Source organism: Mesoplodon densirostris, chromosome 5 (genome assembly GCF_025265405.1).
Source record: "Mesoplodon densirostris isolate mMesDen1 chromosome 5, mMesDen1 primary haplotype, whole genome shotgun sequence".
Classification (NCBI taxonomy): Eukaryota; Metazoa; Chordata; class Mammalia; order Artiodactyla; family Ziphiidae; genus Mesoplodon; species Mesoplodon densirostris.
In genome coordinates this window covers 61488107-61515780 of record NC_082665.1, presented here as the reverse complement: position 1 = coordinate 61515780, position 27674 = coordinate 61488107, and the positions used below count along the sequence as shown (strand labels likewise).

The window sequence follows — 27674 nt, the reverse complement described above, 5'->3', positions numbered from 1 at the left end:
TTTTGCTATTGTTGTTTTGGACAGCTTTTGGTTTTGGTTTTGGTGGTGGTTGTAATATTCTGGATTCTCGTCCTTTGGGCAATATAGATTGCAAATGTCCTCTCCCAATTTTCAGTTTCTCTTTTAACTGTGTCTGTAGTAGCATTTATTTTAAAGAGTTTCTAATTTTAATGCAGTCAAATTTATTGATATTTTCCTTTATGGTTTGTGCTCTTATGTCATTTTTAAAAATCCTTCCGTATGACAAGATCCTTAAGAAACCTTCCTATATTTTCTTCTAACAGTTTTAAAGTTTTGCCTTTTACATTTAGATCTCTAATCTTCTTGGCATTTATTTTTGTATATGGTATCTTACATGCATCATATTTTATTCTCTTTCCATGTGGATAACCCAGTTATCCCAGCACCATTTAACAAATTAGTCATCCTTACCCCCTAATTTGTAATGCCATCTTTTGCCTACATCAAATCTGTTTATTAGGATCTTTATCCAGTGGACTGTTTCTCTATTCTTGTGCTAACACAAAAGTGCCTTAATTACCATAGCTTTATAATATTCTTGTTATTTGGTAAGGTAAATCTCCCTACATTGTTCTTCTTTAAAGTTCTCTTGACTCTTCTTGGCCTTTTGCTATTCAATATGAATTTTAAGGTTCGTCAGTCAAGTTTGGCAAAAGCCCTGCTGAATTTTGTTTGTATTTACATTAACTTTAGAGAATAATCTGGAGGAGAATGGATATTCTTATAACACTGTGTCTTTCTGACATTAAGACTATATTCCTCTACTTAATCAGCTCTTCCTTCAAGTTCTTTAATAATGTTTTATAATTTTCACCATAAAGGTCTCACTTGAACCTGTTTTGTTAGAGTTCCTCTCATATAACTTAGTTTTCATGATATTATGTATAGAATCTGTTTTCCACTGTATTGTTTATTGGTTATTATTGGTGTATACTCAGCAACTTTGCTGAACTCTCTTATTAGTTCCACTGGCTAAACTGAAATTCTCTTAGGTTTTCTACATAGACATGTATATCATCAGTAAATAATTCCCACTTGTCTCTTAACTCTCAATTCTTAAATGTTCAATTTCTTTTTCCTGTCATATTGCATTACTGAGACCTCTATATAGCATGGAGTAGAAGCAGTGATATTCGGAATGCTCTGTTTCTTTCTTTAATGGAAATGCTTAGGATTTTGATAAATCAAAATTATTGTAAGAAAGTTCCCATCATCTATTTAAAGTTTGCTAAGCATTTTTAATCAAGAATACTAGTTGAATTTTGTATAATGAATTTTCTGCATCAATAATATGATTAAAATTTCCCATTAATATGTTAATATTTTATGTGATATTAATACATTTATTGATAGTAAACACTTCTTACATTCCTGCAAAAAACTTTACTTGGTCCTGTTGTGTTTTTTAAATCCACTCTTGACTTTAATTTGCTGAGAGTTTAATAGTATGTTTGCATGGGGAGATTAGTCTTTAATTTTCTTCTTTTCTTAAAACTGTTGTTGCAGAGTTTTGGTGTCATGGTGATACTAACCTCATAAAATAAGTTGAGCAACATTTCTTTCTTATTTTTTTTTTTCTATTTCTGAAATAGTTTTTTTTTTTTTTTTTTTTTTTTTTTTTTTGCGGCACGCGGGCCTCTCACTGTTGTGGCCTCTCCCCGTTGCGGAGCACGTGCAGGCTCTACGGCCATGGCTCATGGGCCCAGCCACTCCGCGGCACATGGGATCTTCCCAGACCGGGGCACGAACCTGTGTCCCCTGCATCGGCAGGCGGACTCTCAACCACTGCGCCACCAGGGAAGCCCTGAAATAGTTTTTATATTACACAGATTACCTATTCTGAAGATTTGGTTAAATTTGCCTCTAAAATCACCTGGACCCATTATTTTTGGTTAGTAGGGGGTAGGTAGTGTAGGATGGACTTTTGATTATCATCAGTTCCTTTTCTTCCATGGCTATTGGTTTATTCAAGGGTTATATTTCTTCTTAAGTCAATTTTAAGAAGTTGTTTTTGGAAAATATACAATTAACAGTAAATCTACACTTTTAAATTTATTTGTACAAAGCTCTTCATAAAGTCTTATGATTTTTAATTTTTTCTTTAATTATGTCCCCTTCTTATTCCTAATATTATTTATGTTAGCCTCTTCTCTTACTAGCTGTTAGACATTTTTCTGTTGCATTAACTTTTTTCAAAAATTGGCTTTTGATTTTGCTTATCTATTTTATTGTGTCTTTGTATTCTATATCATTACTTTCTGCTTTTGTCAACATTATTTTTTTCACTCTACTTTATTATTTAGATAATTTTTCTAGATTCCTGAGTTGAATTATTACTCATTTAATTTTAATACTTCTTATTGTTTTTCAAAATAAATCGGCCTCTAAATTCTTATTCAAGTTTCTCTTTGGCTGCATAGCATGTGTTGATATGTAGTTTTGTTCAATTTTAAATATTTTGTAATGTCTCTTTTGATTTATTTTTAACTCTTAAGTTATTTAGAAGTGTATGTTTCTATGGGCTTCCCTGGTGGTCCAGTGATTAAGACTCTGTTATTCCACTGCAGGGGGTGTGGATTCGATCCCTGGTTGGGGAACTAAGATCCTGCATGCCTCTCAGTGCAGCCAAAAATTAAAAAGTGTACAATTCTATTTTCTAAACATATATTTGCTCTATTTTTATTACTGATTCTGAATTTAATTGCACTATAATAAGATGTGTTTCATGTAACTTTGATTGAAAAAAATGTTTTAAAAATTCTTTTTAGTACATGGATTTTACTGCTGGGCTTGAAGTCCATAGGTGGCTTATCTTTTTCTTTAGTGCTCATACTAAAATTTTTATATGTATACCTAACTACATATTTTTCTAATAAAAAATAAAATCCACTTCTTAGTATTTCTGGCTTTGTCCTTAATGTAAAAAAAAAAATGTGTTTAGCATGTTTTATCTACTTCTTAAGTATCATTCTCATTGTTTTAATTGTTGAATAGAGTTTTAGTTTTACTTATTTGTTTTAAACATGTCCAAAAATAATTATCATTTATTTTTATAATCAACACTTTATTGTATTTACTCATAGTTTTAGTTACTACTATGTGCACCATTATTTGTGTATTCTATAGCCTCCTTTATGGATTTACTTTCCTTCTTGTTGAATTACATCTTTCTGTAATTCTCTGAGGGCCCTGGGTAGTACACTCTTTATGTATACCTAAAAATGTCTTTATTTATCTTTTACCTTAAATAACAATTTAACTGGGTGTTTTTGCTCAGCATTTGAAGATATTACTCAATCATATCTTAGACTATTGTTCTGTCAACTATCATTACTTAAGAAAAGTCTGCTATCAATCTATTTTTCATCTCTTTTTAAGTACTCTGCCTTTTCCCTCTGGTAACTTATTAGAATTTTTCTGTATCCTTAATATCTTATAGTTTCTCTGAAATGTGTTGAGATGTGAATTTATTTTAAATTATCAGTCATGAACTAAGGATATATTTTCTAATCTCAAGACTCTAATTCTGGAAAATTCTCAGCTATTTTTTTTCTTTTATTGTATATTTGTCATTACCTTCATTTTATCCTTCTGGGATTTTTATAGCTACATTTTGGTGTTTCCCAGTCAATTTACCATATCTCAACCGCTTTTTCATTTTCTAAAAGCATATTTTACTTTCTGTGATTTTTTTTTCTGAGTGAATTCCTTAATATCACTTTCCAACTCACTTAATCCTCTCCTTGAAACTACCCAATCTTAAATTATCCCATCTATTGCATTTTTATGACAGTGAACATTTTTTTTCATTTTTAAGATTTCTGATTGATTTTTATTCATCTATTCTTATCTTGTCTATTTTTATTTAATAATTTCTTGTTCTTTTTACAGGTATGATTCTTTTATTTATCTCTGAACATTGCAAGTATACTCATTTTGAGGTCATTGTCAGACAGTTCTATAAAATCAAATTTATCTGGAGTGAATGTTCCAATTATTAATTTTGTGGTTGTTTCGCATTCCTATACACTAACAATGAAAGATCAGAAAGAGAAATTAAGGAAACAATCCCATTTACCATCGCATCAAAAAGAATAAAATACCTAGGAATAAACCTACCTTGCTATGTTTTAGAATTCTGTTTTGCAGGTTGATGTGGGTCATAAGGCTGTTTTGTCTTGCCTGTTGGTAAGCTCTCTCTCTCTCTCTCTCTCTCTCTTAATTTTTTCATACCTCACTGACTAATGGTTTTCCAGTTGCCCCTATCTGCATTCCTGGCTTAATATTCCTAATCCAAATCTTACAAAGGTGTCCTTTCAGTTTACCTTTAGGAATATTTGATCTCAAGGCTGAGGCTGTATCTTCACCCTTCCACCTTTCAGTGCCTTCAGCTCTATATAAGCTATTGCCCCAGGCAGCAGTTGGCCATACTTTGTGTAGACTCTTGTTGAAGTAGTAAGACAGACTTAGATCCACCATTTCATATGGAAACATTTTGGCCCCATTACTTCAAAGACCTAGACTCCCAGCCATCTCTATGTGCTTATGGATCCAGATTTCAGTAGGCTTATGGCTTCAGCCCTCCTCACTGCTTTTTTCTTTACAGAAATGATTACTTTCTTTTTAAGTCTCACTCTGCCTCTTTAGTTTTATTCATTTTATATTGTATAAGTTTTTTCAGTTATCAGTATATCTTGAACAACACTCCTTTGATTTTTACCTCTCTTTCATTTAGATACATCATTTTAAAACCAATATTATAAATAATAGTTATTATTATCGAATGTTTAATGGTGCTGGGCACTGAACTTTATAGATACTGTTTTATTCAATTCTCTCTATAATCAGTTATTTTTATTTACATTTCATAAACTAGGAAATTGATATAAACAAGCTAAATAAATTTCCTCTTAGGAAAGAGGTTATGACTAGTAAATGGCAGAAGTAATATTTGAGCTCAGTTTTCTCCACTACCAAAACTAGTATTCTTAAAATACTACCCTATGGTTAGATTTTGTGGGTTTTTTAAGCCTATGTTATAGTGTTTATTTTAATAATAAACTAATTAACTTAATATTTATTGTTGTAAAAAATATATCTGGTACTTTCTCAGAAAGTTTATTTACTACTTTCTGTGTTTTTCTGCATCCTTGGCCCTCTCTCTCTCTCTTTCTCTTTTGGTATATGGCTATATTATTTGTTTGTTATCAGTCTAGCAATTTGGGAGTTTTAAAGCACAGTTTGTTCTTCTAGTAATGATTACTGTTATTTTTTTTAAAATATTTAAACCTACTTTTTTAAACTATCAACATTAATGAAATTGTATGCTGTATAAAATGAGAAATTTAGGATGCCGCTCCTTCAATCCTCTCCTCCTACCCACTTTCTCAGTTTTTGTTATAATGCATTAGTCAGGTATAGGTTAATATGCATCTCTATGATACAGCTGTGGAGAGGATAATCACAAAAAACTGGATCATTTATTTTGGTAATAGCTTCTAGCACAAAGTAGGTGCTTAATAAATGTTTGTTGAGTATGAAATGAATAGACCTATTTTGTGTGCACACACATGCACACGGAGAAAGAAAACATAGCTAAGATCTCTTTAGTCTCCCTCTACTGCTGGATGACCCACCTATTCATTTAAACCTTGGATTCTGTAACTGTGGCACTGCCATATGATTTAATAAACACTCTTTCTGTCAGTACTTTTGTTGGGCAAATACATGCTTTGTGAATCAACACTTTACCGTCAATGAGCGCCTATCCAAGTCAGTTCAATTCATAGCTATTCCCACATTGGCCCCTTGTGCCCTACCCTATCCCTATAAATAATTAGTATATTTGGCAACTCCCAGTCTCACAGCCCATTTTCTTACAAAATAGTTCATGTTGTTTACTATTTATATAGAGGAATTTTGAAATAGTTCTTTTTTAAGGGTAGTTCTTAAAATCCCCAATTACTGTTAAAGGAAATTCTTTATAGAAGTTGCTAGGCAAATTGGATTTTCCATTGAATACCACTAGATCTTACCAAGAAACTTAATGATGATCTGCAACATGCTAGAATAAAAATACCGTGCTTCTATTGTAGCAAAGCAGATTAAAGAAAACAATGTAGATTAACAAGAAGAAAGCAAACGAGCATAAACTGGGTCATTTGCTGATGTGCAAATTTTTTGAAAATTATAATGACACTTTGATCAATTTATAAGTACATATTATTCATGTTTATAAGAACACTCAAGCCTTCTATGTGACATGATTTTAACAATCTTTTATACATAAGATCAGTCTGAAATTAAATGGTTTTCCTAGCTGTTTCTATTCTTTAAATTGTAAAAATCATTTTTTATTATTCCCTATTTAAAAGGCATTGAACTGGGAATCAGGAGACTTGATTTCTAGTCCCAGTTCTATCATTTAACTAGCTCTATGACTTTGGGTAATTTGTTGAACTCTTTGAGTCAGTTTCTTCATTTATAAATGTAAAGAGTTGGGTTTGATGCTCTGTAAATCCCCTTCCAGTGCTCATGTCTAGTATCAATATCGTGTGTGTGCCTCTCTAGATTGTATATAAATACTCACATATAAAAACTCATATTTAAAAACTTAACTGCATGTAAGTTCCATACATCAATATCCTAAGTTAATCAACAGAATTCATAAGGAGATATCCAAGAATGGGATTAATTTTCCCCTAAAGAAGGCAGTTGAATTTAGCCAATAGATAAATAACTGGGAGTTGCTGTAGGTTCTTGATCAGGACTGACATGACAAAAGCAGTATTTTCAAAATACTATTAGGCAGTAGTGTATAGAATGGATAAGAATGGAAGAAATTTGAACTACAGACTAGGCAGACATTATGCCAAGGTTCAGGATTAGGTCAGGAGAGTCTGGAGTATAGTGATACTCTAGAGAGGAAGTGGAAGCAAAAGACATGAAGGTACTGAGATGTATATTTGTTCAAAAAAATCTAAAAAGATTATAAAAAGAAAAATTTTGAAAGAGGAAATACAAATGTCTGATAAACATATGAAAAAGTATTTCAACTCACTAACACCCAAAGACATTATTTATAAAAATAATAATCCTCAATGCTGATAAATGTGCAGTAAAACTGTCATTCATATAATAGTGATGAGGGGGCATGTGTTGACACGAAATTCTGCAAAGTAATATGGCATTACATTATCAAGGACTTTTCTTTAAAAATGTGTCTTTTGGCCCAGTCATTTAATTTTTAGGAATCTATCTATAGGAACCAGAAACTCAGACAAAGATTTGTATGCAAAGACTTGTTCATCACAATGTCATTTATAAAAGTGAAAGAAGAGAGCTTAAATATTTAATCAAAGAAATTATTAAGCAAATTATGGAACATACATATATTATTATATAATAATTATTAACTACATAGTTATTAAAGATATTTTAAGTAATTATTTTACTAGGAAATGTTCATGAAACATTGTAACTGAAAATACCTGATACAAAAGAAACTTGTATACCTAACATGATCCCAAAATGATACCAAATTAGAAAAATGAATGTAACCAAAAATGTATCTGGTTACAATCAAAGGAAATACATTAGAATATGAATAGTACTAGTACCTCTGTATGATGGAATTAAGTGATATTTTATTTCTTCTTTTTCTTAAACTTTCTAAATATTCTAAAAATACTCTAATGATTAGAAAAGTAAAATTTTTAAGCAAACAGCAAATAATCTAAATAAAAATAATTCCAACTCTGATACTAATTCAACTTAAGAACACATGTCTACTATGTATCACTTCATAAAGGGATTAAAATGTTTTGCTTTTCCAATTTATTAAGCTTTTGAAGTATTTGAGATATCAATTTTTAGAATCTTAATCATATTAAATATGATATATATTTTCTGAATCATATCATATAGTTTCTATTGCCCAGTGTTTCCCAGAATTTCTTTCTCTTTTTTAGATTCTTGTACATTTGCCTTAGATTATCAGCCTGCACTTTGACATTGCAGAACCTCATTTTTTTTAGTCCATCAATCAGCTCTGACATTAATATGCTCAGACCACATTTACATGTATATGAGATTATCACAAGGGAAGAAATCTAGAGCCCTCTTTATGTTTTCAATTGTTTTTAACTCCTAAATTTCTCATATTGTAAAAATTTCATAATCTAATAGCATTTTCAGTAATTGAAACAGATGAAAATGAAGTAAAGAACACAGACAGTGTCTCTATAGAGTCACTTTTATTGGGTGGCATGAGCTACTACTGATAACATTTATCAGGCACCCATCCCAAGAGGAGAATCTCGGCTGCTCTGTGTAAGAATGAATAAACATAACAACTAACTTGGCTCTGTACCCAGAATTTAGTCAAAAAAGAAACCCAGTTGGATGCCAGAAAGAATGAACCACATAAAGTTTTATCAGCCCAAAATACACAAGTAACTTAGTCTGCCCTTTTTCTAACAAAACTGTATAAGTAAAAATGTAATCTTAAAAAATCTGGATTCCTTACACTGGCCAATGGCATAGTGCTGGCGTAAATAAAAATTTCCAGACCGCACCCTTTTTCCTTTCTGCCAGGAGAATGACCACTCTCTCTCCAGCTCAGGCCTCCACTGACTACAAGTTAACCCAGAACCAGTTGTACACAAGCTCATCTCTTTTACTGAACTGTAAGTCTAACGAAGGCAGAGGCCTTGTCCTATTTATCCTTGTCACCTCAGGTTCTGGCAAAGTACATAATTGTTGAAAGAACTAATGAAAGATCAGCAACTTAGTTTAGATGATTTTAGTAACTATACAAATAACCTAAGGGAAGAGTTACTTGGATACAAATGCTCACACCCTATGTATAGGTTATTATACATTAACCTATGATTGGTTAATTATATAACCAATTTTACTAGTATTTAGGTAAGTTCCTTTACAATGATGTTATCACCAAATCATGAACATCTTTGGGAGTAAACATCTTTCAAGAACATATTTTTCCACAAGGCTAAGAGTTAAAGAGTTAAAGCTTAAGAGCTCTTGCAATAATTAATGTGACACTCACAACAACTTACTACATCTCTCTGAATCTCAATTTCCTCGTCTGAAACATGGGATTAGTAATAATACTTAACTCATAATCCTTGTTGTGGGGATCCGATGAGATCTTGCATATCAAACAGCACCGTGCCTGGCTAAGCCCTTGGGCTATTATTACTACAATTAGTGCCTCCCAGGTCAGCTATGTATACTTTAACATCCATCTTGAGAACTGGGACAGAAGGTACAGAGGTATACTAGTGGTGCTGCCCCTGGATATAGAATCAGAGAGCTGCATAAGTGCATAAGCCAGTGCTTTTCGGGCTTCAGTAGCATAAGAATTACTTGGGAAGCTTGTTAAAAATGTAGATCTTTGAGTTCCACCTCAAGAGACACTCATTCAGTTTAGTTGCTCTGGGGTGAGACTCTGAAATATGTCTTTTTAACATGTTCCTCAGGAGATTCTGGTGTAGGTGGTCCCAGACCAAGCCCTAAGTAACCCTGACATCATAACTCCATCCCATCCTAGATTGTGTATCATCTCCAGCCCATAGCATCATTCCTCAGGACTCACTCGGCCTGCTTCATACTGTGTGCCTTTACTACCCCACCCCCTCAGCGCACCCACTAAAAGCAGAAGAGAAGAATAGGAAAGATAGGGTCAATTGGGAAAACTTGAGTAGCTGCAGTAAATTATCTATTATTTGGACTAATGATCTTCTGCATTAGTCCAAAAGTGAGTGGACTTGAGAGGTAAGCTTGAATTTAAGAATGATAATTTTCCCCAGATAACTATAGAATGACTGACTATAGTGAAGTTTATCTCCTTTTTTTTTTAATGGGATTGCTATCTATAGAACTTAGATGAATAAGCACAATTGAAGTGCAAAGTGTTAAATGCATGCTCTGATTTAGTCAGTCCATTTGCACATTGAAGTAATTAGGATGTATTTAAAAAGCATTCTGCTTTCAATACTTTGTTCTCCATTTCCTACAAATCAAATTAGTGAGGGGTAGATTTGATTTTGACATCATTTTGAAAATATTTTCTTTTTCTTTTTTTAATTTTCTTAGAATTACATTTTTACAAAGTTCAAAACACAACCAACTGTGACTAAATTCATAAAAATAAAACAGAAAGTCCAAAGTGCAAGAAAATGAAAAACAGCACAGAGTAATATGCAGTAGAACAACGTAAATCATATCTCACAAATATAGTTGTAATAACACCCCTTATCCATGTCTGATCAATTAACAACAAATACTTATTCAGATAGCAAATAGCTCATTCTTTTACTTTTGATTGAGAGCCCCAAACTTAATTATTCATCTCAGTCCAGATAAATATGAAAAGGCATCCAAATCTTAGAAAAATCTTAACCATCTCCTGTTTTCATTGTGCTATATGTAATGGAATGAATGAGTGTGAAGAAAGAATATGAAGGTTGTTTTCCTTGTTTGTTAACAAAGCATTCAAACAAGATTAGTTATTTTTTAAATAGTTAGAACCAAGACACGTTTATGGAGCTATGTTTCACAGACAAAGACAAACCTGAGCTTAAATCCCAACTCTGCAAACTGTATTATCTTTGACAAATTATTTCACCCTCCTCAGCCTCAGTTTTCACATCGGTAAAATGAGGGTGATAATATCTACATTGCAGAATTATTTTCTTATCATACAATATTGTATTGGAAGTGCCTGTAATTTAATATGCACTCAATAAATGGCAGTTATTATTATTAATTCAGGAAGAAAGTTTGGAGGGATAAGAACCCAAAATCCTCAGAAGAAAAAAATACTAAACAAAAATATTCTGTGTTCTTAACTTCCCCAGAGACTATTTAAAAGAGTCACCAATTTTATCCTACAATTTTATCAGGAATCCTACAGGATGGATTGTTTTGCCTTTATAATCTTCTTGCCACCCAGATTGCTGTTCTTAATGTACATCAGTGACCTCAAAATACATGTTGATAAATACCCTTTATACAATTGAAGTGCATATTTGAATGACTATAATTTTTTAATACCAATTATTATCAGTCTTTTGCTGAAGATAAACAGTACTTTGGACTGAGCACAGATTAGATAAGTCTAATTCCCCTTATTTTTTCTATACTACTCTTATAGTTTTAGAAGTATACATGTTTATGCACAGAAGTGAAAGAGAGATAGAGAGAATGGACAAGAATAGTAGACTCATTTGTGCTTCTTAGGATACAAAGATGGTGTCCTGTTCTGCCTTGTCTTCAGTGACTAGCTCTGTGTTTCATATATAGGAAGTGTTCATTAAATGTTTGTCAAATTAAGTAAATGAGAAACAAAATGCTAAGAAAATATCTGTAGAGCATAAAGGAGCCTGCTCAGAAGTAGTATATGCAGGTAGTAGGCAAAGAGCTTAAAGCTTATTTATGGACATCAACACTCCTTTAGTTGGATAGCTCCATGTGGAATGTCAGCCATTTTTATTGAGAGACACTAATTCTTAGCTGGAGGAAGCAGCTAAACTAAGAGAAACAACTGATCTTCCATCAGAGAGCCATGACATGATCTTCATTTCAGGGCTGGAAGGAGCCATGGAGATTTTCTAATCCAAGGCCCTCATTTCTCAGCTAAGAGAGTGTAATGACTTGCCTAAACACTTGTTGGCAAAGTTTACTGATACGCAAATTTTGATTTCCTGATTCTGGTCCAATTCATTTTATATTGTACTACGCTGCCTTTGTGTCCACAGACTGTCTCCCTGAGGGTTCCCAAATACCCACTGTGGCTTCTCTTTCTCTGACCAAGGCCATGCAATGAAGCATCCAGCAATGCCTCTGATTACAATCATCTCACCTATTATGGCATTTCCCATAGACCCTATAAAGCCAAAATAAAGAGGTTCTTCCTTGTCTTTTAATTCAATCTTTATCAAGAAATAATAATAAATTATTATTATTATTATTTATAATAATAAATTATTATTAATCATTAACATCTCATCCAAATTACTTTAGCTCCTTTTTAAGTGATTGTTAGCTGATGCTGGGGGGGATGGAGAAGAAAGAACTATCATAATTTGAGGAGAAAGTTAAGTTCCATCCTTTGGGTGTTACCCAGGGGAAGACAAGGCCAGGTGGGCTGTGACCACGGGCATTCAGAACACCTAGGAAGTCACTCAAGTATTTGAATCTTAGAGAAAGAGAAGGGAGATGAGAAGCGGTGATGGAATAGAAGAAAGAAGGAGGAAAAAGGGGCATGGTATTACAGGTAGACTTAATAGTTTGGTCTTTTGGTTTATTGTTTACCGTATTTGTAACTCCTGTGCTCAATGGAAAAGCCTTGTGTTCAGGGCATTTGTGTCCTATTACAATTTATTTATATTGCCACTGTCAAGTAATGACTAGAATTCCTTGAATCGAGTATTAATGACATCCATAAAAGGAGAAACAAAGCATTCGGTAGGTAAATATCTCCCCCATCCACCTAAAGAATGGAGGGAGTGTTGATGGTCTGTTGATGGTGAGTTAAACTGGCATACCAGGAATTTTTATAAATGGTTTTCCCATGCTCCACTGAATCTGTGGCTGAGACTTTAGTTGTATACCAGCTGTGCGTGCAAAATCTCATAATTATTCTTACTGTATTAAGCATTTTATAGCAATTTTAGCTCTAAAATGCTACGCGATAGTTTTTATGCAAGTGTACCAGACATGTAAGCTGTTCCAATGAAAACATTTCCTTTCATTTAGACACGTGGTTTTAGGTTTCCAAACTTAGCTCTTTGCATTGATGGAAGAATCTTTAGGACAGACATCAGGTTTTTTGGAGGGAGAAGGGGGGAGGCAGTTGGATGTTCTTGCACGTACTTTATTTCTTCAAGCAGCCTTATCAGGAAAGGGGCATTTCATTAATTGTACAGTACTGATATTAGTAAATACTGCTGCTGAGCACAGCTCCCCACAGCCTGTCTTGTTGAGAAAGGCACTGGAGAGGAAGCGAGGGTTATCTCTGCATCCCTCTGGGGTATAATGACAAACAGGCAGAAGGACTTGGACTTAACCTCTCTGCAGAAGGCTGACACCTTTAATACTGCTGCACATGCTGCTGCACCCTGCAGTGGCAAGTCTTGGGCCCGAGCCCAAAGCTGGTATGGAGTTTGAACCCTTGGCATTCTGGCCCAGGGCCAAGTGCTATCAATGGAACCCCACTGACACCTTTAGTTATTCTTCCTAGATTGGGATAGTAATTTACTTGTCTCTTTGATTTCAAGTGTCTGGTTTTGTTTCCAGATGCCTCCCAGCTCATCTGTATTCCAGGGGTTTCAAAAGACTTTAACCTCATTGGTTCTTTTCTTTGTCAGTTCCATTTGGTGAACGCAGGAGGGATACAGAGACCAGAAAGCAGTAAGGGAGGAGGTTGTGTGTGTGTGAGGTAGTGGGCATGTGGGGAGGGCCTGGTGAGACTGCAGGAATAAATAAAAGGCATATTCACTTTCAGAATATCAGCTGTTATACCAGAGCAAGTCAGGATGGAGTATAAGAAGTAATGCATAGGACAATGTAGTAAAAAATGTCACTAGCTAGATTCATGTGTAAAAGCCCTCAACCAGCACTAATCTCAAACTCCCCCAAACGATTGCAATATATGAAAGAAATGGAGAGACCATAGAAATTTTATCCCAGTGCCAATAAGGTAACAGCACTTGGGTTTTAACATGCTATGGTAGGAAAAGGCATTTATGCAGGGGTGTCATTTCATGTTTACAAGGCCCTGTCTAGAACTGTTTATTGATTTTACTGCAGTTCTTTTCCCAGGACCCTGTAGATAGATAATTGCTAGAAATGTCCATCATTAGAAGAGCAACGAGTGCAACCATCGCACTAGGAAAAAGATACACATAGGACCCTGCTAGCAGGCATCAAATGGTGGGGGGAAGAGTCACACAATAGCACGTGCAGCTATAACTCCAGGCAAACACACACGCAACATCCTGTGTAGCCAGTGCACTGAGAAAATGCACACAGCCCCCCGTGCAGCCATCACACATCAGGAAAATACACACATGACACCCCTATGCAACCATCACACCAGGCAAAAACACAGACATAAAATGCTAAGTCAATAGGAATGAACAGCTCATAAAAGCCTACTGGAATAGATCACATCACAGCCAGGTACATCTGTTCTCAGCACTAACCATTATCGTTAGCTTAAAATGCTTAAAATCACTGCGCATCCTCAAGTCTAGGGACAGATTATTCCAAGCAGATTCTGCTAAATAGATTTGGCAATGCAATGAAAGGGACTTCTACTACATTAAAGTGGTGCATTTTGCATCTCAAAGGCCATCAACTATATATGGAGAAACTGTGTGATTGAAGAGCAATGCTATAGGATGGGGTAGCAATTTTGCTGGCCCTTCTAAATCTGAGGGTGATTTTGACCACAACTTGAGTTAAGTGTACAAATGAATGGGAAGCTATCAGACTGAGAGGTGACTAATAAAAGCAGAATTGGAAGCAGCTTTCATCTGTGCTGCAAAGTAAGCCACTCCATCCTGTTTTAAACTGGAACTCTCAGGTGGGATGTCATCCAGAGGTCTTAGTGAGGTCAAACTTCAAGCCATCAACTTGAGATAAATAAGCAGTAACTACAACCCTTGCTTCATAGGGTTGTCTGCCCAACTGGGGGGAATAAAGGAACCACCCACCTCTTCTTTTGCCAGTGCCTTCTCTTTATCCTTTCGTCTTGGTCTGTGATGTTATCCTAACTGTGTGACACAGGGGTTACAGCACTGCAAGGGAAACTCGGCGTGTCCTTCAGAAGAGTGGCCCAAAAAAATAGTTAGAAAGAGTTTCAAGCTTGCAGTTCCATGTTTCAATTTTAGTGGCTTATGTGTTTCTACTGAGTGAGACATGTTTCAAGCTAGCTTGTTAAGAATGATTTACACCATAATTCCAGGAAAAAACAAATGTGAGTGACTGAGATTTGAAAGGGAAGAGTAGGGGGGAAGTGCCAGACTAAATGAATCCTAAGTAAATAGGGTGAGGTTGGGTCTTTTCTTTTTTTTTTTTTTTTTTTTTTGGTGTTTTTGTTTGTTTGCTTTTTAAAAAAAAAACAGAAGAGAAAATGTATGAATTTTTAGTAATTACTTCTCTCACCTGGGTGAAATAAAGCAAAAGAAAACAGAATTGCTCCATTTGCTCCATGTAAAAGCAAATTTTCAGGAGAGGACATGTGTTTCTCTTAAATTTGCAAGATAGCATCTTACTGGGAATAAGTGGTACTGGAAATAAGAACTAAGAATTCTACTTTTTTTCCAAATGTGGCAGAAAAGGTTTTGTTAGGGTGAGATAAGCATTTTCCATAAAACAATGGGGTAGTGATGAGGTAATTACATGGTGACTGGGACACACTGCATGGCATACTGGAGAAATTGCATGATACCTACGTGATAGCTATAGTAACTCTCATTATTGCTGCCTTATTATCTCCTGATAACTATATAATTAGTTTGTGTCACCAAAGCACCCTAAACGTATGCCCGTTTCAGCTACTCTGGTAGGGAAAAAAAATAAACTTTTTTGCAAGGGGGAAAAAAAGCTAATGAAGAAAGTTGCCAAGAACAGATATTTTGTAATCTGTGCTAAATCTCTGCTGGAAAACACGAACAGTAACGAAGCTGAGAAGACAGTAAAAGAAATTCGGGGCAAGGTGCCAGACGCCCAGACGGAAGGAGAATGTGGACCAAAAGATTGCGACAATCGGGTAATTATGGTTTATGAATTTCAGCTTTAATCTGTAGTTCAGTGAGTCCTGATTAAATATCTGTTAAACACAATTAAAGTTTGTTTTTGTATTTCACCGTCTTGATCAGAATAATTAGAGACTGCGTGTTTCATGTCAAAAGTAGCAAGAGGAATTTTAGTGAATGAACATCGTTTTTAAAAGCCATTTGTAGCACCAGCTGTTGGCATTATTTTATATTTTAGTGTTATCAGCATAAAGATGGTCCTCTGGATGCTGAATAGTTTCTAGCAGGACAAAGATGTTATGCTGTCATGATGGGCCTGTGCTGATGAAGCTGAAATGTTTAAGGGCTAATGCTCACTGAGATAGTGGACAGGGGAGATGCAGGTCAGGGAAGCAGGTCTTTTTGGTGAGTGAAGAAGGAAGGCATTTGAGTTAAGTTTATCCACGTGAGAATCTGAGGGAGGAAATTTCTCATGGTATAGTCATGTGTGTTAACACCTGCACCTGCTGCTTAGCTTATTCAGACAGGTTGTATACAGTGCCTGAGGGAAGGGCACAAGAAAGGTGTGACGGGAAGTGCCGGAATCTGGCCTGGTTGGTTCTTGGCTAAAAATCGGTGTCTTTTATTTTTATTTTTAGAGTTAATAGAAGATAGTGCTGAAAGAACTTATTAATAATTCTTTGGCTAGAGATAGCAGTATGACTTCCTCAGAAAGGACAAGTTAGAATATAAGTAGGATTAACTGAGACTGGGTAAAGGGATAAAATAAGACTCTACAAACCAAAACTAAGACTATGATTTCCATACTCATGTGCCAAAAGTGAGACTGGAGAGTTGTCAGTTACTATCTCTTTAAAAATTATAAGAGGGTATGTGTAAAAATGTCTATGTAGCTGTAAAGAAATGATATGATACTATCTTGCTTGCTATTTGAAATTTGAGTATCTGGAATATTTTGAACCCAGTGATAGAATAATGGCCCCCTCCCCCAAAGATGTCCATGTCCTAATCCTCAGGACCTGTGAATACATTGCCTTACATAGCATAAGGGACTTTGCAGATGTGAGTAAATTAGGATCTTAAGATGGGAAGATTACTCTGGATTGTCTGGGTAGGCCTAAAGTAATCTCAAGGGTTTTTGTAAAGCAAAGAAGGAGGCAGGAGGGTCAGAGTCAGAGAAGGAGATATGACAAAGGAAGCAGAATCACAGAGAGAGAGAGAGATTTGAAGATGCTAGACGGCTGGTTTTGAAGATGGAGGAAGGGACTGTGAGCCAAGGAGTGCAGGCTGCCTCTAGAAGCTGGAAAAGACAAGGAGAGGGATTCTCTCCTAGAATCTCCAGAAAGATGCAGCCCACTGACACCTTGATTAAGGATTTCTGACCTCCAGAACTCTAACAGATTTCTATTGTTTAAGTTATTAAGTTTGTGGTACTTAGTTCCAGCAGCAATAGGAAACCAATACAGTCGCCATGAACTTGCTCCATGGATTTAATATCCATTCAAAAGTTGTCCAGTTAAAAGTGCACCTGGGTATGAGAAAAATAAGCCTTTATAAATTTAATTTTCTAAGGCCCATTCTCCAGGCTCTCTGTCATTTGGAGGTACCTGCTATGGTAAGAATTAAGAAAGCCTATGTATTATGAATTAAAATCACAGGCAAATTCAACCCCATCCCACAGTGCCACTTACCAGCAATGCATTCCACATGAATGGAAGTGTTTACAGGAAGGGAGGATTGGAGAGTGAGAATAATTTTTCTAACAACAATAGCAGTTAACATCTGAACCACAGGTTGAACCATTTCATTTTGCCAATGTTCAATCATTTTGACTTTCAGAAATGGCAATTTCATATGGTTCAACATACCCAGTTTTTTTGTTTGTTTTGTTTTGGTACTATGTTATTTTTTTTTTAACCCAGTGTTATTTCATTTGAACCTTCTAGGACTTGCATTAAAAATTTTCCCCCAAATTTTGTAATTAATAAATGTGAGAGTTATGTAGAATTTAGGCTAATAAAATGCTTATATATAACATATTCAGGTAAAAATGAGATTGAATCCCAACTGGCCAATGATATTTTAGCAGAGTTGAGGTTGCAGGCATGTATCTCATTCCAAAAAGTAACAGTCTAAAACTCATAAGAAAGCTTTAGAGTAAAGTGAGCTTTACCCTAATAGACAAAGACATTGATTAGGGGAGAAAAAAAGAAACAAACCCTCAAATAGACAGTGGTTGAAACTTGCTATCTAGCATCTCTGTATTCAAAAGAACCTATACCATCACAGAGGAAGCTGGGATAGCACAGTGCTTTAGAATGGTACTGCTTGAAAGGATTCCTTGCCTCCTCCAATTTAGGGCTTCCACTGAAATTCTGGTGAAAGCTATGGACCCTCTCCCCAAAAGAGGACATAATACCTTTTTAGAGGATTCACAGAACCCCTAAAGCCTAATGGTGGACCTCAAATTAATTATCCCTGGTTTACAATTTTGTTCTAAGAAAAACACTGTGGGACTAATTCATCCCACATAATTTGAGATCAGAATTATGAAATCCCTATTTGTCACATGATTTTGAAACAGTCATCAATGTACATTGAGGTCCAGTCTTTTAATTAGTAAAATTAGTAATTTTGATGCTAATGGATAGGAAAGTGTATTTTTGTTTTTCAAGTATTTGAGGTGCATTTAAAGAACCATTAGGCTGAAAAGCACTGGTATTGCCCTTGTTTACTGTTAATTCTGTTATTGTTCAATTATTCTTTTATTCACTCATTCAGCAAATATTTATTGAGCCCCCTACTGTTCTAGGCACTGGGAATATAATAGTGAGCAGGACTCACAAGGTCTTCTTCCTCATGACACATTCTAGTTAGGGGAGATAGTTAATAAATATATAGACATACTAGCACACACTGATAAGTGAAATGAAGAAAATAAGAGTATAACCTAATAGAGATAGAGTGTACAAAGGTGGCCTCTGGCTGAGACTTGAATGATCTTAGAAACAAGCCCTGTGAAGGTCTAGAGGAAATTGGAACAGCAACAGCAAAGACTCTGAGACTAAAATGAGTTAGGCATGTGAATTATGAAATAAGGTCAGGGAATAAGGAGAAGTATATTGGAGATGTGATCAGAAGAGGAGTCAGAAACCAGATTATGCAGGCTTCAGGGTGAGAAGTTTGAATTTTATTCTAGTTGTGGTGAGCAACTATTGGAGATTTATGTAGTAGGATCTGATTTCACATTTGAGAAAATCGTTGTAGTTGCTGTAGAGAGATAATGAAGTGTAGAGGATCAAGAAGAGAAGTAATCCCAACTAATAGTTAAGAAAATGTCCGGAACTGAAGATAATACAGAGATTACACTCATGACAGTGTAATATATTGCTTCATGGAGATTTTGAGATGTCTTATGTTGAGCAGCCAAGAGAGCAGAAACTGATTTATGATGTGTAGCAGCATCTCCTGTCTTTGGTCTATTAAAGGATTATTTTGGCCTAAAAATGTTCTTCCTTAGAGGAAGAGGAAAAGGAAATGTGAACACAGTCCAACCATGTTTGCAAATGAAGCAGAGTTATTTGGTGGGAGAGGATTGTTAAAGATATTGAGAAAGTCACCAGTAACCGGGCACCTCAGTAGGTAAGGGGGTGACTGAGAGTTTGGGCTCATTTTACTAAGGTTTATCACAAGTCCGCATCTTCTCCTAAAGCCTGCCTAAGATCACATGTCATCTAAACTCTTCTTCTGCCCCTTTTAAATATGAGTTTCAATGTCCTGATTCTTCACCACAATCTACCCTTCAAGGTAGTCTACAGAAAAGCATACTGCAGTGGTTGGGGGCAAATGTAACTTGAATGAACATCAGAAAAGAAAAAAATTATGTTATGTTTATAGGTGTTTCCCAATAGAACTAAAAGATGGAGTCCAGGGATAGATATTAGTATAATGTATTGGGACTTTAGTGAGTCACCAACATTTCTTGAAGTAAGTTTAGTTCTATTATACCTTGTCAACCAATTGAAATCTTTAAGAAATGGTAAATCATAATAAATACACCCAGGAATAATGGCCTGTGTAAAAATTGGTAATTTATTGTTAGCTTCTGGACAACTTATTTTCACTAATAAACTAGAAAATTATATGAATCATTTCTCAATGATATTCATAAATAGTGTTAATTGGTAAAATATGTAATTATATATGAAAGTATATGTAGAAAATCATTCAGAAGGCAAGGGGCAGGAGCCTCTTCCACCAGGACATTCCTATGAAACCAGAGGTTACAGCTTCAGGGTAAGTGTGAAGACATGAGAAAACTGCACTAGAATTAAGGGTAACTAACTGAAAGTGATATTGAATTTCATAATCAGAGTTTCTAGAATAGCCTTGCAAATTATATTTCCAGGGAAACATGAGCATAGTAGTGTAGTATTATGGAATAATCTTATTGCATGTACCAAAAACAACTAGGTACTAAATATGAAAGACATATTGCACATACTAAATGTACTGAGTTTATTTAAATGAAGGCTTAACAAATGGCTGTTATTGTTTTGTTGTTTTAATTAAAGTTGAAAATCTTATAATAGAATTTCCTGCCCTTCTGCCACCCCAGGTCTTTCTGCTGTTTTAAAACCTTCCCTCCCTTCAGTTCCCAAACTGCCCTTTCTCTGGGGAACAGAATATAATTTACCCTATCTAAATTTCAAGAATGACTATTCCCACTCGAGAGCATATCAAAGCTGCAAAGAGAATACAGAACTTTTAACAACCAGAGCTATTCATACCAGCTCATCTGCTACCTCCTAATAAAACTGGTTGTTAATCTTTCCTGATTTGTCTACATCTTTCAGGTAATAAAAGTGTCTAAACCATAATGCATTCTTCCAGAGAAGATAATCAGGTAACTTAATACCTCTCTGCTCAGTGACACAATATCCCTTTGTATCCAGTCCTGAATTGGATTGACATTTTTAGCTGACACTTTACATCAAAGGTCACTTTGCTCAGTTCACTATCTGATCTCTTTTATTGTCTTCTAGCATATTCCTAAGTCTCAAAAAAGATTTCATCCCTGGCAGTATACTGAGAGCTTCCAATTTCATTATCTCATTGGTATATTTTGTTAATTATTAAGATCTCTCTAATTGTAAGTCTCTTTTCCCAGGAATGTGTCTGAGTCCCATCATTAGAAATACTAATAATCAGAATATTTTGAACACCAAAAGTATAGTTAAGTTGGACATAACCCTGAACTGCCAAAGGAACAGAGAATTCTCAAGTAGAAAGAGCTCTCCTAACTGTAATGATTTCATAAGGGCCCATTCATTACTTAGTAAATTTTCTTAAAATGGAATGAGTCAATGTGAGTAAAAGATTTAGTTTCCTTCATTTATTTATGTTGAGCCATTCAACTCATACAGATTGGAAAACAATTTTCAAGGCAAGACCAACTAGTGTTTTGTGACTTAACATAGATGTGACACTCTGAAAGGTATCTTTTATTTTCCCTCCAGTTTTAGCTATCTCTACCCCTTTAAAAAAAGAAAAGCATAAAAATATTATGATCTAATAAAATAACAGAGCTACCAAAACCTATTTACTGAGAAATAGACTACAGTAAAATGTTTGGTACTCTCGAGGTTGTTGATGAAAAATATTGGACGGAAATTTAAAAATTAAAGGTACATTAGGAAATAATATCAAAGAAATATGAAAAACATGGTGACTTTCTAGATTCTAAAAGCCCTGAAAATAAAGTACTGCTACTAGAACTAAGGGAGATAGAATCAAAAGAGAGATCACAAGAGAATATCCAGCTTTAAAAAGGAAGTCTGAGAGCTGAGGAAGAGATATATTTTGAATAAAACTTTCAAATAATAGAGCATTTACCAAGGTATGAATAGTCTATAGAGTGCAAGTTAGCCTGTCTCCCAAGGAGATTTGATAGTAAATGTAGACGAGATTGGGAGTGTAGGGAGGATTTAAAGGAAAAGGTCAATATAGGTTAAATGAGGAAATAGAGCTGTTGGGAGATATTTTGAAAATCATGAGTTCATACTATGTAACTGTTCATCTTTATCCTACTTTATAGAAACAATGTGTGAGCAAATCCAGAAATGGAGGGAAGCCCACAGGAAGGAAACAAAGAATTAACTTTTCACTGGCACATTTATTCTGTTTTTTTTTTTTAAACTGTGTTTATATTGGATAGTGGGATGTTGTTACCTTTCATTGCTAGAGAGGATAAAAAAGGAAAAGAAAAAAGAGTGGAAGGCAACAATACCTGTGTTATCTCCCAATGCATTTTTGAATGACTGATCCAACTTTCAGTTTCAAGCTGTTTAAATCTATCTCACTGATGGGCCCAAATCTAGTGCTCACATGTTTGGGACAATTAAAGTCAGCAGGATCTGTGGCTCCCTAACCCAGGCTTTATTGTATAAGGAGTAAACAGCCACTTGTAATTTAGTGAGTAAGTGCAGGTCTTTCATGATGCACATACCAGCTCCACTGTAAACCGATCAATTTCTGTGCTTCGCAGTGGCATTCATAAGGCCCCCACGGAGCATTATCCCATGCCTGAGGGTCATTACTCTTCCACAGAAGCACTGACAGTTGTGATGAATGGCGGGACCTGGGAAGAGGAGTGTTTGGATGTTTAAACAGATTACATTTTCCTTTTAGAGCAGTAGACATTAGATCACATCTCAGACTGTCTACCCATGTGGACAGTGAGGATGAAATCAGTGCAACTCATATGTGACTAGTGAGATTCAGGTGTACCAATAATTGTTTCTACTGAGGGGAATGTACTTGACTTTGCATCCTGTCACAATATTGTACGTGCTACCATGCAATAGGTGATAGTCATATACAGCTTCTGAGATGCTGGGCCATCAACATGCGTGAGAGCCCGTCTATCACTATTATCTACAATAAGACTCATTACCTGCCAGCCAATAAACATCCCATTTACACCATCTGCAATGAATTAAAAAGTGATGAAAAGAATCAGGATCTGTTTGAGTTGCAACATGATTGTCAAGTTTATTTTCATCTCTGGAAGCCCTTCAGTTCTTTGATAAACTTTAGGAAAAAAAAAAAATATGATGAAGAAGCTCAGGAATAGTCTGGCAGTGACAATTGTCAGGTTTTTAATCAGGAATTTACAAATACAATAGGCCTCTTAAAATCTAAGAAAAGTCCAGGCCTTTGTCTATTACCCTTTTCAGCTCTTCCCTCTCTCTCTGGTTTTCAGGTGTGCGGGAACTGGGAATCCATGTTTGATACTTCTAAACTGATACTGACTACAGTGAGAAATATTTCATAAAAATGTATATTTCAACATAAACTCTGAGGCAACGCTAGCACTGTATCCAGAAAGGAAGTAATGATTAGTCTAATTTACACATGTAGTGATTTCTTTGGCTAGTGTGTGTTCCATGTTCTATGGTAAGGTTCTCTGTAACTGTTCCTGCTTGAAGAAGTTATTGGGGTATTAAAAAGATACAGAGGTCTACTGGCACTTGAGGACTATTTAATTTGTATATAAGCAAACTAGCTGTCTGTCCAGATTACACACGGGGGCTGTCCAGTGGTAGAAACTGCAGAGCAGAAGAGTAAATAGGGATATCAGACAAATCACATGAGAAACAGCAGAAGGATTTGACATTTATTCATGCACATCACCTTACATTAGCAGAGTCTCTTGTTTTTGCATCTTCCTTTTTCTTCATCAGATATTCCAACAACAAGGAAATAACTTTCAATCTTCCCTTAAAGATGGGGGTTCTCAGTGTTGCCCAAGGTACTGCTCTGAGCAAAGAGACCAATTCTGAAATGAGGGTATTGAAGATAAGTCCTTCTGAAAATAGCCCTGGCCATGCAACAGGATTTTACTCCCAGAAATCCATCTCTTCCTCCCACAAATTGCCCTTGTGGTAGTAATATAGGAAGGAGATTATATATTACCTCATCTCCTTACAGAAAAAAGGACAAGTGCTATGGGAAAGCTTTGTGTATTTTAATCATTCTAGGCATTCCCTGCCTTCAATATTTCACTAAAGAGGTCCTCAGTTGCCTTTAGAAAGACACTCTAGTGAGAGAGAAAGAAACAGAGTGATGAAAATGATGACCTCATCTGGAAAGGCTTTCTAACCAAAAGGGATAAACTAGCTGTGACCCCCGTCCTGAAATCTGTGAAGCAGACAAAGATAGAAAGGTAGCATGAAGTATGACTAACTCTTCAAAATTTTGCTTGGTAACTGTTCCACCTGACAGTATAATTTAGCAGGAGACATCATTTTTTTTTTTAATCACAAGCTCATCTTTATGTTTTTAGGGGAAAAAACATAAATCTCTATGTAGAAGATTTTGAGGGCTACTGACCTTAACTGTGCTGGAAATAAGGAAAAGAAATGTCACACTGTGGGAATAAGGAAGCTATTTTGCAAAACCTAGCATGGGAGTGAATGAGTTTCATTCTCGCTTCCCCTTCTCATCTACCCAATTCTGAACTCATACACTGTATTAATTCCATTAGGACAAAGTTAGTTGCTGATGGGGTCACATACAAGTATAGACTTTGCTTCTCTAGAAATAAAATCTGATTATATTTGAGGCATTCAGTCCTGAACAGCACATTTTTAAACTACAAGTAGTTTGTACCAGATAAGAATGTACCAGATAAGTTATACTGTGAATTTATGGTGTTCATTTTAACTAATACATTTTACCAGTCTAATACTAAGGTTGAGTTAGGAAAGTTATAATTAATCTCTAATAGCATCAGAAAAGGGAAGCCCAGTATGCTTTTAATAAGTGTACACATAATCAAATGCAAAGTCCTGATTTCTTTCACTGATTTGCCAAGGATCAAAGAAATACATTAGGAAGGATGGTAAGAAGAGGCTGTTTGGGAAAATGGAAGTTAAATTATACTTCAATTTATTATATTTTTCCTAAAAAATAACTTAATGTACATACCAGAAATTGATAAAAATTGAGCTACTATGCTCATGAAGTGTTAATACTTTATGTGCCACATCCTAGATCTATGTAGAAAACAAAATGGTGGAGTTCTTAAGGTCTTTTTTACTGTCACTGATATCTAGTTGCTTTGGCAGTCCTATGGTAAAATCTTGGACTGGATTGCTTCTCAAGTCTAAATGCCCAATTAAACATGAGGCATTACTCTCAGTTACTTTCTTGGCAAGACACCATATAACTGTCCCATGAAATAAACCTAGATTTAGAGAGAAGAGGGTAAATTTTTGAAGCTACATTGAAGACACTTCTTGGAATGACCCAACATCAGTAGTCCAGCTTGGGCTTATTTTTTGTGCTTATATAAAATAGTGTTGTTGAAATAAATAATTCTGAGGTCAGAAATGTAACACAGAGTAATAGGCACAATCTTCACATGCATCAAATGTGTAAACTTCCACCTTGGTCATGAATGAGCAAATAGAGACCATATTGGAATACCTGACCTTTGTATCGAGCTTCATCCTACTCTACTGAACACAAGAAGATTGTGTGTGTGTGTGTGTGTGTGTGTGTGTGTGTTTAAAACAACAACAAACATGGATCAAATTGCCGGGTATAACAGCCAGTGGCCACATCTGCAGCAAAGACTTTTTTGTGGGAGCTCCAAAAGCTCATAACCATGGAGTGAACCATAATTATATTGTTTAGAAACCCATGTCAGAAAAAAAGCTCTTTTGACTTTATTTCCCCTATTTATGTTGGGCTACTTGGAAACAGGCCATAGGAACATTTACTGAATCTCTGTAACTTTTCTGTTATTTCAATGGTTGTAAAGTAGAATGGAGTAGTGAGTGACTTAGGAAAGTAAAAAAAACCAGGAGGATTCAAGTAAAAAGTTCGAAAAGGTGCCACTGTCCTTGACTCCATCATCTTTTTAGATTAGATTTCATAACTCTTGAGGTCTTTTCCCTTGTTGTCTGTTGCCAGAGAACTTTAGCTAGAGATAAAATAATAAGGAAATAGAGTTAAGTTGTAATAGTAAATAGATACATAGATTATCTGGAATCTCCATGTTTTTAGCTGCAGTTATTTCCATTTATTTATGGAATTCAAAGTGGTCTAAAACAATAAAAGTTCTGTGAGGTTTATTTCTTTAAAGACCGTATTGAGAAGTTTACAGAAACATCTGGGACACAATCAGGGTATGTCTAGTCATAGCCTCACATCTACTTACATTCTTTCTGGTCTCACTAGTAATGTACCTTATAGGCTAGGTGAAGATTTTACATTGAGTACCATATAATGAGTGGCAACTTTGCTTAGAATAATTTGTAAGAGTAGAATCTGAAATATTATCTACAGTTTCCATAGAAGAGCACTTTTTTTCTGAATATCCCACTTTTGATCTAACACTCTTTTCTTTATTTAGTTGCATATATACCCCTTTCTTCATTTCCATCTGTCAAATGTTGTCTGTCCTTAAGGCCCATCTCAAAGTCCACTACTTTTATGCACCCTTTGTGCCTACTTCTCTTCATCTTTCTCTGTAGCAAAGGTCATTGATTCATCCTAGGGACTCCTTTCCCCCCAATTTTTGGTGGTGCTTGTATGAAACTTAATTTGTGTCATCATCTGGTATTAGTCTAATTCTTCTGCTAGATGTTAATTCTTTAAGTGAAAGAAGTTTACTTGGTATAATGTCTTGGACATAGTAGATTCTCAATAAATATTACAACTCAAATTGAATCTCTTTCACTGTAAACAGGAAATTTTTTTGAGTTTTCCATACTACTTAAAGGACAGACTTATAAATAAAAGCATCTTTATATTCAAAATTAGAAAGAGAATGAAAGTAATTTTTTTTTTTTTTTTTTTTTTTTTTTTTTTTTTTTTTTTTTTGCGCTACGCGGGCCTCTCACTGTTGTGGCCTCTCCCGTTGCGGAGCACAGGCTCCGGACGCGCAGGCTCAGCAACCATGGCTCACGGGCCCAGCTGCTCCGTGGCATGTGGGATCCTCCTGGACCAGGGCATGAACCCGTGTCCCCTGCATCGGCAGGCAGACTCTCAACCACTGCGCCACCAGGGAAGCCCGAAAGTAATTTTTAATCCTTGTGAGTCTATAAGCTCCCTTTGTTTCATGTGTTCAGGCATTTTTTATTCCAGATCCCCTTTAGAAAAATCTATCTTAAGCTCTGTATATTCAAAAGACAACTCATAAATTATGATTTTTAAAATGGAGAACAAACAGGAAGAAAATAAAGAGATCTAGAATGGGACCAGGGGACTTCCCTGGTGGCACAGTGGTTAGGAGTCTGCCTGCCAATGCAGGGGAAATGGGTTCGAGCCCTGGGCCAGGAGGATCCCACATGCTGCAGAGCAACTAAGCCCGTGTGCCACACTACTGAGCCTGCGCTCTAGAGCCCGCGAGCCACAACCGCTGAGCCCGCGTGCTGCAACTACTGAAGCCTGAGCACCTAGAGCCCCTGCCCCACAACAAGAGAAGCCACTGCAACAAGAAGCCTGCGCACCACAACAGAGTAGCCCCCGCTCGCCTCAACTAGCGAAAGCCAGTGTACAACAACGAAAAACGCAACACAGCCAAAAAAAAAAAAAGAATGAGACCAGAAAATAAGAAATTATAATTTCTTCCTAAAGGGTGAATGTAAGCCCTTAAGGACAAGTTTAAAAAAAAAGAAAAATTACAAAGCTAAAACAACACACTTATTGTCTTCAAGTCTTCCTCCATAAGCGAAAAGGAAACAGAGCTGAAGAATGGCAGTCTTGTCCAGCATCATGTTTACACAAAGCTATAGACAAATCCACTTGCAGTTTGGACTTCAGTTTATTCACAGTGAATGTGAGTCAGTTTGA

The 27674-nt window shown here is 35.6% G+C and overlaps 1 protein-coding gene across 3 annotated transcripts in view; it reads left to right on the top strand.

The window, feature by feature from the left end:
• The window catches only part of ZBTB20 (zinc finger and BTB domain containing 20), a 288208-nt gene that overhangs the window by 51777 nt on the left and 208757 nt on the right, over positions 1-27674 (top strand). Inside the window, exon 2 of one of the 3 annotated variants that reach the window (XM_060099879.1) lies at positions 15730-15823. The exons of the other annotated variants lie outside the window; for them this stretch is intronic. The gene's annotated coding sequence lies outside the window, so the exon portion shown is untranslated. The remainder of the gene's footprint in view (positions 1-15729; positions 15824-27674) is intronic. 3 annotated transcript variants of the gene reach the window in all.